Genomic DNA, 5,000 nt, shown 5'->3' on the forward strand with positions numbered 1-5,000 from the left:
GGTCACTGAAGGTATCACAACTATGAATTTATATTGTAGATTGTCACTGAAGGCATCGCAACTTTGAATTTACATTGTAAATTGTCACTGAAGGCATCAAAACTATGAATTTATATTGTAGATGGTCACTGAAGGCATCACAACTAGGAATTTACATTGTAGATGGTCACTGAAGGCATCACAACTGTGAATTTACATTGTAGATTTTCACTGAAGGCATTACAACTATGAATTTACATTGTAGATGGTCACTGAAGGCATCACAACTGTGAATTTACATTGTAAATTGTCACTGAAGGCATTACAACTATGAATTTACATTGTAGATTGTCACTGAAGGCATCGCAACTTTGAATTTACATTGTAGATTGTCACTGAAGGCATCGCAACTTTGAATTTACATTGTAGATTGTCACTGAAGGCATCACAACTATGAATTTACATTGTAGATGGTCACTGAAGGCATCACAACTATGAATTTATTTTGTAGATGCTCACTGAAGGTACCAAAACTGTGAATTTACATTGTAGATTGTCACTGAAGGCATCACAACTGTGAATTTACATTGTAAATGGTCACTGAAGGCATCACAACTGTGAATTTACATTGTAGATTGACACTGAAGGCATCACAAGTGTGAATTTACATTGTAGATGGTCACTGAAGGCATCACAACTGTGAATTTACATTGTAGATGGTCACTGAAGGCATCACAACTGTGAATTTGCATTGTAGATTGTCACTGAAGGCATCACATCTATGAATTTATATTGTAGATGGTCACTGAAGGCATCAGAACTATGATTTACATTGAAGATGGTCACTGAAGGCATCACAACTAGGAATTTACATTGTAAATGGTCACTGAAGGCATCACGACTATGAATTTACATTGTAGATGGTCACTGAAGGCATCACAACTAGGAATTTACATTGTAGATGGTCACTGAAGGCATCACAACTAGGAATTGACATTGTAGATTGTCACTGAAGGCACCACAACTGTTAAATTACATTGTAGATTGTCACTGAAGGCATCACAACTATGAATTTATATTGTAGATTTTCACTGAAGGCATCACAAATATGAATTTATATTGTAGATTTTCACTGAAGGCATCACAACTATGAATTTACATTGTAGAAGGTCACTGAAGGCATCACAAATAGGAATTCACATTGTAGATGGTCACTGAAGGCATCACAACTGTGAATTTATATTGTAGATTTTCACTGAAGGCATCACAAATATGAATTTATATTGTAGATTTTCACTGAAGGCATCACAACTATGAATTTACATTGTAGAAGGTCACTGAAGGCATCCCAAATAGGAAATTCACATTGTAGATGGTCACTGAAGGCATCACAACTGTGAATTTGCATTGTAGATTGTCACTGAAGGCATCACATCTATGAATTTATATTGTATATGGGCACTGAAGGCATCACAACTAAGTATTTGCATTGTAGATTGTCACTGAAGGCATCACAACTGTGAATTTACATTGTAAATTGTCACTGAAGGCATCACAACTGTGAATTCACATTGTAGATGGTCACTGAAGGCATCACAACTGTGAATTTGCATTGTAGATTGTCACTGAAGGCATCACATCTATGAATTTATATTGTATATGGTCACTGAAGGCATCACAACTATGATTTACATTGAAGATGGTCACTGAAGGCATCACGACTATGAATTTACATTGTAGATGGTCACTGAAGGCATCACAATTAGGAATTTACATTGTAGATGGTCACTGAAGGCATCACAACTAGGAATTGACATTGTAGATTGTCACTGAAGGCATCACAACTATGAATTTATATTGTAGATTTTCACTGAAGGCATCACAACTGTGAATTTACATTGTAGAGGGTCACTGACGGCATCACAACTGAGTTTACATTGTTGATTGTCACTGAATGCATCATAACTGTGAACTTACATTGTAGATGGTCACTGAAGGCATCACAACTATGAATTTACATTGTAGAGGGTCACTGACGGCATCACAACTGAGTTTACATTGTTGATTGTCACTGAATGCATCATAACTGTGAATTTACATTGTAGATTGTCACTAAAGGCATCACAGCTGTGAATTTACATTGTAGATGGTCACTGAAGGCATCACTACTATGTCTTTACATTGTAAATTGTCACTGAAAGCATCACAATTATTAATTTACATTGTAGATGGTCACTGAAGGCATCACTACTTTGAATTTACATTGTAGATTGTCACTGAACGCATCACAACTATGAATGAACATGTGGAGTTATGTACTTAACAAAAAAAAGGTGAAATAACTGAAAACATGTTTTATGTTCTAGTTTCTTCAAAATAGCCGCCCTTGGATTACTTTTTTTTTGCACACTCTTGGCATTCTCTCCATGAGCTTCAAGAGGTAGTCACCTGAAATGGTTTTCACTTCACAGGTGTGCGCGAAGCTCATGGAGAGAATGCCAAGAGTGTGCAAAAAAAAGTAATCCAAGCAAAGAGCGGCTATTTTGAAGAAACGTTTCAGTTATTTCCCCTTTTTTTTATTAAGTGCATAACTCCACATTCATTCATAATTGCGATGCCTTCAGTGACAATCTACAATGTAAATAGTCATGGAAACAAAGAAAACACATTGAATGAGAAGGTGTGTTTCACAAGTGTCTCAAAGGGCTGCACAAGCCGCAACAATCTAGTGTAGTCCGTCCTTTCTAGTCCAGACTAGAAATGCTCGACCTTTTGAGCGTGAGCTGATGGAGGGACCGAGGCGAAACGTTGCGATGGACTCAGCGCCCCGAGGACAAGACTCCGTGAAGGAGAATATTCACACACAGGTTTATCAATCTATGCAAATTCACTGCACTAATACTTTTACTTTGGAACTCTCACTTCCTGTTTCTGAGCTGCTGCCCCCTAGTGCTCACAAAGAGGACTTACGGATTTTTAAAGTTGATAAAAGGCTGGGGATCGAATGCAGTGGAACCCGCTCTCGTCGGGACCGTTTATGTCCACAAACTCATCACGTTCTTATTACTAACTTCAGACTTAGATGGTTAGCTTATGTCGACAAAATAGGTCCGTTTATGTTGATGTGTCGCAATATTGACAACATAAACACTCGAGTCGTTAACGGGGATGTGAATCTTGCAACAACTCTCAATTCAGTTTGATTCCGATTCTTTTGGGTTGACAACTCCATTGTGAAACGATTCCGGATTAAACCCAAATTTCCATTCAAAAACCGATTCTCGCATTAAATGATTTGGGATACAACATATAGTAGAACCTTTTCGAAACAGGTTACGGGCTACAAAAGTAACTCCTCAGAAAGCAAGCGCTGAGATGGCCACAAAAACATATTTTAAAAAAATTGATTCCTAAAAATGTTGAATCAAGTCCAAATAATAATGAGTGTCCGCCCTGAGCTCGGCAAGTCGTGAGTTCAAACCCCGGCTGAGTCATACCAAAGACTATAAAAACAGGACCCATTACCTCCCTGCTTGGCACTCAGCATTAAGGGTTGGAATTGGGGGTTAAATCACCAAAAATTATTCCTGGGCGTGGCCACCGCTGCTGCTCACTGCTCCCCTGAAGGGTCAAATGCAGAGAATAATTTCAACACACCTAGTGTGTGTGTGACAATCATTGGTACTGTAAAAACTTTTAAATTTGTGTGTTAATCAATTTTTTTACGGAAACTGAACCGATTCAACATTTTTAAGAATCGACTTGCGATGAGGTGGCGACTTGTCCAGGGTGTACCTTGCCTTCCCCCCGATTGTAGCTGTTATTGGCACCAGCGACCCCAAAGGGAATAAGTGGTAGAAAATGGATGGATGGAATTTTATTCGATTTTTTTCCAAACCATCTTTGCAAGTACACGTTATCCTTTTGTAAGTTGTTTTGAAAATATTTTATTCATCATTTTTGCGCCAAATATTATATCCCGAATCAAATCATTACCCCGAGAGTTGGATTACAATTGAATTGTGAGCTGTTCACATCCCTCGTAGCAGGTAGCCTTCAAAATAAAAGCATGGGAGTACGAGCTTGGATTTTACCACCGCGACACAACGCACGGTTCCGGTACTGCTCGGTTTATAGGGTTGGCGTGCCAGCAATTTGAGGGTCCCGGGTTCGATCCCCGCTTCTGCCAACCTAGTCTCTGCCGTTGTGTCCTTGGGCAAGACACTTTTTACCCACCTGCTCCCAGTGCCAACTACACTGGTTTAAATGTAACTCAGATATTGGGTTTCACTATGTAAAGTGCTTTGAGTCACCAGAGAAAAGTGCTATACAAATATAATTCAATTCAAAAATATATAATTCACTCATTTATTTATTTTTTTCCCCGGAAGAAAGATATGTACATATATAAAAAATTATAATATTAAAAAAAAAAAATCATCACCCATTCTCAGTACGTCTATAAGATGACAAGTAAATATGCAAAGCTAAAAACGGGTTGCGCTGTAATTGATCATATTATTAGTGAAGGTTATCTAGTAAACATTTATTAAGTTTACAGTTATCATGACAACTTTCCGGCTTTTTCTCCGACAGCCAACTTGACGAAGTATCCAGAATCGAACGCAACTTATAAAAGTCGCTATCGTCCCGTACTCGGAGCGAGGGCCCGGTTATATTTCAGTATTGTATCCTGTCTTATTTATTTTAGCAAGGATGTTGCATCACGCACCGAGTAGTTTTGTGTACGCGCCACATGTTGTCGTTTAGCGTCTCACTGTTGACTCTCGTGATATTTGGGACTGTGAAGTAGTGCAAACTTTTCCTTTATCGACCCACGCCAATGCGAAGCCGCTGTGTTTTTTTTTGTGACGTGCGTAGCTTGTTTAGTAGTCAGTCGGAAACAACAACAACAAAAAAGAAATGTATTGTTTATTTACCCTGATTTTTTTTGCCCTCTGTTGCAATGGTGAATGGCTTTGCAGGACTTAAAAAAAAAAAAAAAATACAATTTAAAACCC

The 5,000-nt window shown here is 38.3% G+C and overlaps 1 protein-coding gene across 2 annotated transcripts in view; it reads left to right on the forward strand.

The window, feature by feature from the left end:
• The window catches only part of LOC133536410 (syntaxin-binding protein 1), a 92,877-nt gene that overhangs the window by 87,585 nt on the left and 292 nt on the right, over nucleotides 1–5,000 (forward strand). For both annotated transcript variants that reach the window (XM_061876904.1, XM_061876905.1), the window contains one exon: nucleotides 1–5,000. This exon is cut by the window's left edge and continues 1,501 nt beyond it; it is cut by the window's right edge and continues 292 nt beyond it. The gene's annotated coding sequence lies outside the window, so the exon portion shown is untranslated.

The sequence above is a fragment of the Nerophis ophidion genome, linkage group LG17 (assembly GCF_033978795.1).
Source record: "Nerophis ophidion isolate RoL-2023_Sa linkage group LG17, RoL_Noph_v1.0, whole genome shotgun sequence".
Classification (NCBI taxonomy): Eukaryota; Metazoa; Chordata; class Actinopteri; order Syngnathiformes; family Syngnathidae; genus Nerophis; species Nerophis ophidion.